At 40.7% G+C, this 13,165-nt stretch overlaps 1 protein-coding gene across 1 annotated transcript in view; it reads right to left on the reverse strand.

Annotated features, from left to right (window-relative positions):
• SLC9A9 (solute carrier family 9 member A9) overlaps positions 1 to 13,165 on the reverse strand; it is a gene marked incomplete at both ends in the record, with an annotated part of 608,321 nt that overhangs the window by 398,943 nt on the left and 196,213 nt on the right. The window lies entirely within an intron of this gene.

Consider the following 13,165-nt stretch of genomic DNA (forward strand, 5'->3'; position numbering starts at 1 on the left):
ACAATCTGTATCTCACACTGCTAACCTTTTGCTGCCTCTGTCAAGCCACACAGAACCTGCCAGAATTTCCCAAACACGTGGGGTATTTTTTAAACTTCGTTTGCATTTTATGTCTCCTTATCAGGGCACAGACTTCTTTTCCATCCACCTGTTGTTGTTCCTCCTGTTCATCAAACACTTACACACACACACACACACACACAAGCACATCACCATTTCTTGCTATAAAAACACTACTTAAACTTTAAAGTCTCTCAAGTGTCCCTCCAGTCCCCCAACTACTTCAGCAGACACCTGGCTCACTCCTTTATGATGCAGCATTGGAATCAAAGCACAAAATTCATCACAGAAAATTTGGGAGCTCTCTAGGGACATGGGCCATCTTTGCAACACAGGATATTTGGCAAATGTTCACTAAATGTTGTAATGCATGACTGACTGATGGCTGAATGAATGAATGAAGAATGAATGAACGTCGCAGGAGAGGTAGTTGGCACCTGACTGTCATTCTCTCCTGATATCACTCGTCTCGTAAAGATGCATCCAATGTTCCTCAGAGCAGGACTTAAAGACTTGTTTCCAGCAGCCTGCTGCACAGCTACTGTATGCCCTGTACTTGTATGGAGCCTCTGGGAGAGCATCAGGAAGTAAATATTCACACACTGATTATCTGTTTTCATCAAAACTATTCACTGCCTTGATATTTGAAACAGTTATGCAAAATGTGAACAGCAATCATTAGGAAAATGATCCATTGAGTTGATTGCTAAAGGGGGAAAGAGGCTGGTTGAAATGATACTGCTGGTAAAATTTTAAGGCAGAGTGGGCTTTTTCATTTCTATTCTTTCCCTTCCTATTTCATGGACTGTGAGGTTAGTAACTGCATTGTATAAAAGAGTGCTGTGGGGGAAAAAAACTGAGTGTGAAGTTTTGTAAGTAGGGTTGCGGGTTGGCACCTTTCCTATTGCGGTAGGGAGGCAGGTGTGAGTGTTCAACAGGACTGGTACAATCTGATTTGAACTTTGGAAACAAAGCTCAGGCAGCAGGACCAGGGACAGAATAGGGATATGGCTGAAGGCTTGCCCAATAGCTCCAGTAAGAGATGAGTTATACCAAAACAGAAAGAAGCCTGGATTCAGGCTCCCAAACTCAGGCATACCCTTCTCCTTCCTGTGTGCTCCCACCTCCCTGGGTCCTCATAGGTCAGTGACCATGGGATTTGTACTTCACTTATTCACTAGTTCTCATCTCCCCATATAGTAATAGTATCTGAGAGAATAGTATATGAATGGATGCATAAAAAGTAATGTCAGGGAGGACAGAGTAGAGGAGACAGTAGCCCTAAGGTAGTTGAAATGGAGAACTGATGGTTCTTGGTGCTGAGAGACACCAAGGAGTCACTCTGGGTTTCACTCCTGGGCAACTGAGAGACTGCATAAACAATTAGTTGGTATACAGGGGATTCTAGGAAGTTTAGTTTTGTACATTTCAATATGAAAGCTGGAAATAAAATGCTTTGACTATGCTGAGTTAAGGCAGAAGAAAGAATTTGGAGATTATAAGATGCTGATAGATGGACTATAAAGTCACAAGAATGACTGAGATGCCTGGGAAAAGTATGCAGAAATAGAGTTCATGAGAAATTCTTGGGGACATTTACAGCTAAGGGAAGTGAAGGAAAAAGAAGACAATATATGTGTGGTGTATTTACAGAACCTGATGTTAAGCATGAACAAGTCAGCTGGAAACCAAGTCCATCGTGAATTTCTGTAAATGGGTTTTCATTTGCTAAAATTATCCTAGAGGAAAGAATGTTGAACTCAACAAACTAGCTTTGGGATAGAAGAGACAACAAGAGTAAAATGTCATGAATTGGCATGACAATTGACCAAGTCTCATTTTATCAGACATTGAATTAATGTTGTTATTCTAGTTGAATAAGTCTTTAATCGTAATAGGCAAATGGCAGAGATCTACTCTCCAGTAGTGTGCAGTTGTTTGCATTTGCTACACTCCTTACCCTTTGCAGGTAGTGGTGGGAGGGAGGAAGCAATTACCTCTGCTAAGTAATCTCTTTCTCCTGCTTGGATTCAGTCAAGACCCTGCATTTAATCAAAACAAAAAGATCTCGATTGGGGGTTTTCATGAGCACCATTTTCCTTTTTCTAAGACCTTGTGGAATAAAAGAAAAGTTATCTTCAAACTCAAAATTCTATCATGGCAACTCATTCGTTGACTTTACTTTCTGTGGTTGTTTGTCTTTCTGAGCTCTGACGATGACTTGCAGCTCATCTGTACTCCCAGAAATTTTCGTAAAGTCATGAGCAGGCAGGTAAGACCTGGGTTCCTTGTCCTACTTTTCTAGCTGTGGAGCCCACTGTTCACTGAGGTAGACTCTGTATCTTTCCAGTGAGAACTCTGAACCTTTGTTGATGGGGGGGTGGTGTCAGGGGGGAGAAGGCTTTTAATTGAATATCCAGTTTTTTCAAAACTGTTTTGAAATTCCTTTTGCACAAAGAACTGAATTCCACTTCATAAACGGTATCCCACACAAAAGAGAAAGCTATTGCTTTGCACATTCCTTTCTACCCTGTAAAGAAATAGAACAGCATCGAAATAAAGCCAGGCAGTGTGTCCTACAAGGAGTATTTGCTGGGACCACAAATGAGTTGAATAAGTGAGTCAGGAAATTAACCACCCACTGTTGCTGCTGAGTTTAGATTTTTTAAAAACTCATTTAATTAGCTCACTGGCAGGGCTCAATCTTGTGCAAAATGTCCAAGTGTCTCTGTAACACGTTCCCAGCAGAGAATCTCTTGAAACAGCTTTGGGCATGCTCACACCAACTCTGTCCACACCTTGGTAGCTTGCAAGGACAATCTGGGTGAAGCGAGACTTAAAAACAATGCCTATTTTGATGAACCCTTTGGTGACAATAGGAGACTATTCTAGACTCTATGAGGACAAAAAGGAGAAGAGACCATCCAACTTCTTAAACCTCTCATTTTATTGAGATTTGTTAATTTTCATTTCTGTCGTACTTTAGATCCATTCATCACAGTGACAGATTCCAATGTTCCCCATGGGACTTGGAGCTCCTTCTCCTCCATACCTCAAGCCTCCCCTATTTCCTACCTTACTTTTTAGCTAGAGAAAAATCTGCTTTGGGGGCCTCCCGGGTGGCACAAGGGGTTAAGATGCAACCTATGAAGCTGTCCGCAACCACTATAGCACGAGTTCAATCCCCAGCCAGGGAGCTACCCACATGACATAGCAGACCTCTCCTTGCCCGCTGCTCCCCTCAGCAATGTATTTCATTCTGCCTGTTCTGTTCCCCACTCTGTCTCTGGTGAATCCTCTCACCCCCCACACCTCTGGCCTGTACCCCAGTTCTTGTATGCATAAATAAATAAATCTTTAAAAAAAGAAAAATCTGCTTAGTCACTCAAATTGGTAAAAAGAAATGTAAGTACATATAATACAAGCTGATGTTCAAAAAGATGATCTCATATGCATACAAGATGCACAGCTTCTCCCAGGTAAGAACAATAGATGACTGGACATTGCCACTGGTTTACTGGTGTTATATCTGAGAAAATAATTTCAGCAGCCAGACAACAAGAGGGCATGGAGGGAATGAATGTTGAGTACTTCTGAGAAGCTGGTGAGAAGGGATGGAAAAAGAATATATCTTATGAGGCATAAATTCAAGCAGGTCTAGTTCTATTTCCAATTTATAGGATGAACAAAATAAAACAGAGTAAAGAGAGGTTGAAGACAGAGGGAAAAAGAGGAATACAGCTAGATCAAGTTCAGAAGGCAGAGAACAACTGAGAACAAGGCATGAGTTAGAGGTTAAAGGAGAATTTCCAGAACATCGATTCTAGGGAATTAGGGTGAGGGTAGGGGATGAATTCAAGTTTTATGAAAAATTGTTAAGGACAAATGTAAGGTGATTCTCAATCTTCAAGAGAAAAAACACTGAATTTTTTTTTTTTGATAATTTTTTTCATCACGTTAAGAGTCTTGTCTCCTACTACAACCCTATTATGGCATTAAAACTAATCTTTTCTCATCTCTAAAGGAATAACGATACCTGGAGCTAAAAATACAGACACAAAATTTCTGGCCCATCAATATCTCACTGCACTGCCCCTTAAAATGTTTTACTTTATTTTTCACTACTCTCTTTTCAACTGACCACCTTTCTAATGCTTTTTCATTCATGTCCAAATCTTCAGGGTGATTTAGTGACAGTTCCTTCCATAGAATCTCTATCAGCAGCTCTCTGACCCATATTTTCTTGGTGTTTTACAAGTAATTTAAATTTCAAATGATATTTTAATGTGGCAGCTCTCAGCAACTTGGCACAAGATCTGCCTGGGTCTGTGGACACCACCACACAATAGTTCCTACTCCTGTCATCTAAGTCGTCACTCAGCCTTGTCAAAATGCTGGCTGTCCCTGGAGAGTGCTGTGTGTGGTTTTCTGTGCAAATCAGTATGTATGACACTTGTTCCAGACACATGGAGAATCAGAAATGTCTCTGGCTTCTGCAGCGAAATAGTGTCAGGTCTGACTGGTAAAAACCCTGGCATTTTCATAAATGAGGTAGCATTTTTCCATTCCAAAAGAGATTATTATGAAAATATGTTTTATTTTTTGCAGAGGGAGGAAGGAAGAAGAACTCCTCCTGTAACTTCCCCTACATTTTTCCGAAATATGATACATGGTGAGATTTCCAGGAGAGACTTCCAAAAAAAGTTGATGTATCTTGATTCAGATTGGGGTCACTCTGATCTTCAGCCTTCTTGGTGAAGACTCGGTAGCAGAATCAGTGCAGGAGTGAGGTTTGCCAGGCAAGCTCTGCCAATCACAACCTAGAAGACCCAGAAAATTGGGCCCTTCTGAAATAGGTGAGACAAACAATACCAGATCTAACCATTGTCCTAAGATTAATCACTGAATGTTACTTCTTTGAGGCCATTCTGAATTAGCAGTTAGGCAAAGCGTCATGAATGACTTAGGTCTAAAACACTGCAAGTTTACTGTGGCCACCAATATGATAGATCATTCTGGTTACAGAGTTAGTAGTGGAGAAAATACTACATGGAACACTGCAGAAATCCTTCTCAAAAGCTGTCCTTGAGAGAAAAAGCTCTCATGCCCCAAGGCAGTGTTTTCCAACTATGGACCAGGCACCCCTGGGGCTTCCTGAAACCTATCCAGAAAGATCCCAAGGTCAAAAGCATTTTCAGAATAATGTAAAAATATTACTTGCATTTTTCATTCCTATTTTTTCATTTGTGTACAGTGGAATTTTCCAGAGGCTATGCGATGAGTGATAGTACAATTGAATGCAGAAGCAGATGTGAGAATCCAGCTGTCTTCAATTGCACCACACATAAAAAGATTGCAAAAATGTAAAATAACACTCTTCTCAATGATTTCTTTTGTGTTGGAAATAAATTCATTTTTAATAGAAATTTGTTACTTGTATTAACCTATTAGTGGTTTATGACTACAATTTTAAATAAATTAAAATGTTCTAAATTTTTACATTCTAATATGGAAAATATTAATGGACATAGCAAATAAAAAACTCATTGGAGTTTTCTCTAGTTTTAAGGAGTTGTAAGGGGTTGTGAAACCAAAATGTTCAAGTACCATTTTTCTTAAGCATTTGGCCTCCCTGGTGGCACAGGGGTTAAAGACAGTGTTATCTGCAATGAATTAATTTTTATCCTGTGAATTAAGGATTATACTAGCTAAGCATTATCTTTGAGGGAAATGAGAAAATAGTTTCTCAATTCATTTCCTTTACCTGAAATTAATACAATGCTGTTTGTCAATTGTACCTAAATTAAAAATTAATTAAAAATCATTTTCTATAGAGTTTAATTCTCTTGTTAGCTTCCAGTTGAGAAAAGGTCCCTAGGTCTTAATATCTTTGCCACACTATAACCAGCTTATTCTTTTGGCATACACGTAAATGATTTCTAACGACCTCTAAATGAGAAAAAATATTCTTTTCACGTTAATTCCACTAGCACATTTCTGAAATCACACTTCTTAGTACTTACATTGTTTAATTCCTTTTTGGAATATAAGTGCTTTGTGGACAAAGATTGTTTCTATAACATATGGATGCATAATTAAAACATGGAAATTGCAATACTTTCCTTGTCTTCAGACATGGCCAAATGGTGTTCCAGAATAATCTATTTCCTCTTTTGCTTAAAAACCAAAAATGCAGTCCCTATTATTTACTGATAATTTTAAAAGGTAATCAGAAGATCATGAGGTCTGGCATTAACAGAAGCAAAAAATAGATGAACATTGTGAAAGGGGAAACCTGTAAGTAAATCCAGGCTGCAGAAAGAATGTATCCAGGCCTTATACTTGGGAACTTTAGGGCTAAAACTCCTGGCACTTAAATTACTATTTTAAAATTTTTCCCAAAGGTGCTCACAAAAGGAATATTCTAAAATTACCACTAGTAAAGAACATAAACATTTAACAAAGACCCAATTTTCTTCCCAATGGCGCTTAATGAGCCATGATGCAGTTTAGTGGGAGAATCTTTGCAGTATGAGTGGCAATGATTCACCTGGTTGTACAAACATTCTCCAATCAGTTATTACTTATGTATTTTGCCATTTTAAAAATGACAATGCTAAGCAAAGGTTTGCTTATAAATTATAAAATTAAGTCAGAGAAAAGCTCAGTGGACACATAAAGAAGTAGAAGTTAAAATGGGTCACCAGTTGGGCCTCCCTGGTGGCGCAAGGGGTTAAGACGCAACCTATGAAGCAATCCGCAGCCACTGCAGCATGAGTTCGATAACTGGCTGGCCAGGGAGCAACCCACATGGTGCAGCAGACCTCTCCTGACTCACCCGCTGCTCCACTCAGCAGTGTATTTCAGTCAATCTGCCTGTTCTGTTCCCCACTCTGTCTCTGGTGGATCCTCCCACCACCATCCCCCTCATGCCTCTGGCCTGTAACCCAGTTCTTGTATGCATAAATAGATAAATATTTTTAAAAAATAAATAAAAATAAAAAAATAAATGGGTCACCAAGAAATCAAGACTTGGAGGTAAAAAATCTCCCTGTGGTCCGTTACATCTAACAATTGTAAGGAACTGTGTTAGTTATGGCTGTGATATGCACAAGGTAAGTGGACTCACAAATGAAGATTCTCTTGTTAGAAAAAGATATAAAACAAGGAGATACCCTCTTCCATCAAGACCCTGAGGATCACTGCAGCAATATTTCATTGGGAAAGATAAACATTCCTACTTTCTAAGAAAGATAAGCAAGACTGCTAAGAGTGCACAAGAGTGATATCAACAAGAGTATTATCAACAAGAGTCAACACTGGACCTGTGTAAGAGAAAAAGGAGAAAAAGGCAGGAAGAATGGAGTCAACTCATGAACCTGCTCACTCCTGTCATCACTGTGTGATGCTGGATAATTCCTTTCTATGATGGCCATGCACTGCGCCATGCACACATTGACTGGGATCTGTTAATGTGTTACCTTACACGGCAAGAGGGCCTTTGTAGATATAATTAAGGCTATGTACCTTAAAATAGGGAGATTATGTTGGATTATTTGGGTGGGTCCAAGCTAATCATACGAACCCTTAAAAGTAGAGAAATGTCTTTGCTTGGAGTCAGAGATACAGCTGAAAAGAAGAGAAAGCAGAAGAAACTTAAAAAACTAATAATAAAATAAAATATTAAAAAATAAAGTTAGGAAGATTCCAAGTGAGAGGAATTCCACACAGCAATGAGAGTGGAGGGCTCACTTGCAAGACCCAAGCTTTCAGCCAGCAAGGAACAGGGACCTCAGTCCCTACCACTGGAAGGAACTAGACCTCCCCTCCCAAAAACCTGAATGTGCCTGGAAGTAGATTCTTCTAGAGCCTCCCATGAGAGAACCCAGTCTAAGCAATATGGACTATGAGATATAAATTTGTGTGGTCTTAAGTTGATATGTTTGTAGTAACTTGTGACAGTAGCCCTTGCAAATGAGTATCCTCTGCTTCTCTCCATGGGAAAAGAACCCGGTGAGCAGGCTAACCCGCCGGCATTTGACTTCTCAAGGCGTGAGTTACTGAGCAGGCATGTGGCTAGAAAGATCCTTCATAAGCATATCCCCCCACTAGCAAAAATGTGTCACTTATACAAAGCCATTCTTGCAGATCAGCACAGTAAGGAGAAAGCTGCACCAGTGAGAAGGCTATGAGATGATGTATCGTGGAGCCCTTTGTGCTGAATAACTACCCATATGTGCCCCCCTCCCCGTGTGACCATGACACACAATACACCAATCATATGTTCAGAACAGACTGTTCTATAACTGGTCAAATCACTTTATTTCCCAGTGTTGATTGTATCTGGACTACACTGTTGCACATAGCTACTAAGAAGACTTGGTGTTGAGATGGGAAGGACAGAAGTCCAGGCCAAGATGGAGGGTTAGCACAACCCAGTGAGCCAGGCCTGACAAGTGCAAGCTGGAACTATAAGGCAGCTCTTATGATGAAGGCAAACGATGGCCATTTTTTTCCTCTTTGAGAATATTTGGTATTTTATAAACTTTCTACAATTATATGTTAATTTTAGAATCAGAAAGTACAAAGGGCTATTTTAAAAATGAACAAAATTGTAAGAGGAAATAAAGCATTGAACTTGGAGTCTGTCTCCAAGACTGCCTATGAGGACCCAGTCCCCTTCCCACTTCCTGGGCCTCCGGACTGCTGAACCATTATGCCACATGGCACTGCCGACCCTTCCTCTTGCTCCAGGTAATAATTTCCTTTGTCTTGGGGAAACTAACCTCTCCTAGTATCCCCTTTACCTTCTCTCTCTCCCCTATGTAAACCCACCCCTAGTGCAAATGTTGTCAAGGATGCTGCCTCTCTTTCCTCTCACTCCACTTCCTCGCCCTGGCAATGTCATCCACGCCCAGTCATTTCTTTCTTTCTTTTTTTTAAAAGATTTTTTATTTATTTATGTGTACAAGAACTGGGGTACAGGCCAGAGGTGTGGGAGGTGAGAGGATTCACCAAAGACAGTGGGGAGCAGAACAGGCAGAGCTACTGAAATACACTGCTGAGAGGAGCAGTGGGCAAGTCAGGAGAGGTCTGCTGCGCCATATGGGTGGCTCCCTGGACAGCGTCACCATGCTGAGCTTAAGCCCTTGTGCCACCAGGGAGGCCCCGCACCCAGTCATTTCAATCTTGAACCCATTTCTTCCTCTCTATCAACTGCAGACTCTATATTTAGTCAGTGCCAAGACAACACATGGAACACTTCTACTGAAACTAATACTTATTAAGCACCAACTGTGTGCCTGGCACTGGCTGTGGATGCTCTCACATTCCCTAGTCCCCAGCCAGCCCCAATTAATCTGCTGATCTTGCTCTGGAATTACCTGTCTAAAGGAATGGGGTTTTTGCTGACCTAGGAACTCAAGAGTTTGTATTTAAAAATATTGTGATTTACCTCATTTGCAATGGAAAAATATCTGACTTTAGAGGATATAAAATCAAGAAGTAAGCCACACTTTTAGTTCAGTAGTTTACAAGGTCAGTCAAGGAAAGGAAAGAAAATAAGTTGCAGAGGTGCTAAATTACATCAGATACTGCAGCATGAACTAGTTTTGTCATATCTGAAATGGTAATCCTTTCTGGACTGGAAAATAATACAGGCATGCAGAAATCCAGCTGCAGATAAATGCATTTTCTTATGTGAAAGCAGCTTTAAAGAAAAATCCCCCAAGAAATAGCCTACACGTATTTTAATTTTCCTTTGAATTTATCCTTTTGGGGAAAAAAGTGGCCATCACTGTAATTGGTTGCTCATATACTATGAATGAGTGAATGAAGGAGTAAAACTTGAAGGTTACACACTACATGGCTAACTCATTGGGGATCAGACCAGCTCTTGCCTCCATTGTATTCTTGTATTCTGATCAGTCACTCCTTTGCCCACTCACTGACCTGACAGTACTTGTAGTAAGAGGCTGTCTCCAATTCAGTTCAAAATAATACATTGAACAACATGATGTTTTTATTTACAGTACACAGGTAAAAGGTCAGTCCCTGTCCTTTCTTGACTGTTCTAGAAGGAAGGAAGCCCCTTACAGAGCAGAGCTCCCAATCTAAGACTGGGGGGGGGGGTGCTCTCCTGGCTCTCCTGGCATCTGACATTTCAGGAGGCACTCACTTTCAGAGCTGTGCAAGTTCTGTCTCTGCATTTACATGACCCTAAGAGTGAGTGATTCCTTCAATTTGCTTCTCCAGTTGCCTCAACGCCCCCTACGGTTCTAACCTCATTCAGGCAAGCTGAGCACTGCAGGGAGCTGGACAGTCTCCTGTCCAAGGAAATACTTTCTAAGAAATTTCCAAATCCAATTTGCCACAATGTGCAACATCTTTTTTAACACATAAATGGTATGTGTGGGTTGGACACTGATTTTCAAAACTTCTGTCCTGCAGGTCTGTCTTTGGGCTTTGCTGAGAATGAAGTGCTTTCATTTAAACAGAGTCATTCTGTTCCCCAGTGCAGTGAGCCAGAGAGGTCTGTCAGCCACAGCTGTTCCCCAGCTGTCCAAGGAGCTGTTGAATTGCTTCAAAAGGTTTTTCAGTGTGTTCTTGAAATCCCATCCTCAGAACACCTGGAGTCTTGCTTTATCGACTTTCAATATCCGGAAGCATTTATACAGCTAGTTGTCATCTATTATCTTTTCCAATTTTTTCCATAGAGCTGACTTTTCATAGCTGGGCAGCCAGTTTCTGAAGTGAGACCTTTATGCCAAGACCTTGCTATTCACCGCTCTGTTCTGAAGTCAAGATAATAGTGGGGAACTTTGCTGATGTCAGACTAACCTGCTTTCAGATCCCAGCTGTGATGCAAATGACCCTAGTGATCTTGAACCAGTTACTTAACCTCACTAAGTTTCATTGGCAAAATGGAATTAAAAATATTCCCTCTCGTGCAGCTTTTGGAGAATGATTAAGTGGGATAATTTATGTAAAGTGTCTGGCATATTGTAGTTCAATTAATGGTGGTTATTATTACTGTTAAAAGTCATGTCATCAAAACTATCAGAAGGTTTGTCCATTACAAAATGGAATGACACCTTCTACCTGTGGACTTCTCCTTTGCTGCTCAGAAATGACTTCATGAGGGCCTCCCCGGTGGCGCAGCGGTTGAGCGCTGGGTTGCGAAGCTGCCCGCGGCCTCTGCGGCGCGGGTTAGATCCCCGGCTGCTCCCCGGCCACCTGAGGAGGGTCCCACATGGCGCAGACCTCTCCTGCCGCCCGCTGCTCCCCTCAGCAGTGTACTTCGGTCCTTCTGCCTGCTCTGCTCCCCGCTCTGGCTCTGGTGAATTCTCTCACCCTCCCGCACTTCTGACTGTACCCAGTGCTTGTATAAACAAACAAATAAATAAATAAATAACATGCCTATAAAAAAAAAAAAAAAGAAATGACTTCATGCATACATTGTGCAAAGATGAAAAAAGATGTAAGAATTATATAAAATAAAATATTTAAATAAAAAAGAGAGAGAAATCAGTATAACCAAGCAGAGAAGTGATGAAAACTGACTCCACCCTTTCCTCACAAATTACCACTTTTATTTGTGCATTCAGAGCAAACACCTAACTCCTGTTCTGTGTGAATTTACATTCTCTTTCTGAATCTCAGGGTCTCCATCTCAAATGAGAATGAGGGAGATTGCCTCTAAGGTTTTCCAAAGTCAAAATTCTATGCCTCACAGACCTGAACTCCAAATCGCAGACTCTAGATGAGAAGAGTGCTTGTTTTCCCACTGAGGCTGCTGGGGCCCCAGCATAGGACTGGGGTCCTGGGTGATGGAACAGCAAGTGAGGAACGGTGTCAAGGCCAAACGATCCTGAGCTTGACTCTTCCATATGAGTGAGAAGGGTGGTCATATAACAAATGTGTGGGTGCCCTCACCTTGACCCTGTGTCCCAGGGTTATCAAGACATTCCCAAAGAATGTCTGAGCCCAAGGAGATCTTGCTAGTGTTGAGCAGGTCACACCATCTGAGGCCCTGGTGGGAATGAAATACCTTACACGTAGGGCCTTCTCTTATTGGAGGGGAACACAGCTCCTGGTTCCTCCAACTGGCATATTTCAGTTGGCCTGAGTGAAGAGGCTTTAAAATCTTACCAGAAGTCTCCCCCCACCAGAGTAGTGCAGGAATCCATGGGGCCCTTCCTCTGTGCTTACAAAGCTGGCTGGACTACCTCTATCTTAAATTTACTGCCATTTGTATCTATACCAAACTTCTTGAGGATCTATATCTGGCTTATCACCTCCTCCCACAGTCAGTCACCCCTATGGTATAGGGTACGCAGCAGATACTGAATAAATGTTTGCTAAATGAAATCAGTAATATAATGAGAACTTGACTACTGAGTTTGATATTGTGTGAAACCTGTTTGGCACATTACTGTTCTGTTTTGAGAAATGGCAGTAGTATAGGGCAAAAAATATTGGACATGCTTTGTTCCCCACCTCTGCCTCTTTTGATCCTTGTAAACATAAATAAACCACTTAAATATTTAGAACCCCAGGTTTTGTTTTTTTTTAAATTTTACGATGGGGATAGTTGCCTGACTCTGATGATGATCAGATTAGATGATATATGTGAATAGTCTTTCATACCTCCAGATATGAAAATTTGGATAGAGCTTTAATTTGCAGTCAACTGGAGACTTTGGGTTGTCTCTAAATATTGATTCAAGTGCTCAGTTGCTTTGATGGGTTGAAATAGGATGTTACTAATTTTAGAGCTGAATGCAAGTGTGAAAAAGTCAATGATATATTTTGATCATAGAGATGTTAGCATCTTGCAAAAACATAGTCTAGTCATCTAAAGAAATAAAAGCCCTGGCTTTTGTATAATTCTTTTATTGACTTACTGTGAAATCTTAAAAAAATCCTAAAAATGCCTCCATGCCTCAATTCCTTCACCTAAGGAATAGAACCTCTCTACCCAAGAAAACTATGTGAACATAACTGAAATACTGTGTGTATGGAAGCTATTTGAGTTCTTTGAAAGAGATACACAATATAAATCCAAGCTGTTATTTTTATTTCTGAGTAAATTTGTTCAAGAATA

The sequence above is a fragment of the Talpa europaea genome, assembly GCF_964194135.1.
Source record: "Talpa europaea genome assembly, chromosome: 4".
NCBI lineage: Eukaryota > Metazoa > Chordata > Mammalia > Eulipotyphla > Talpidae > Talpa > Talpa europaea.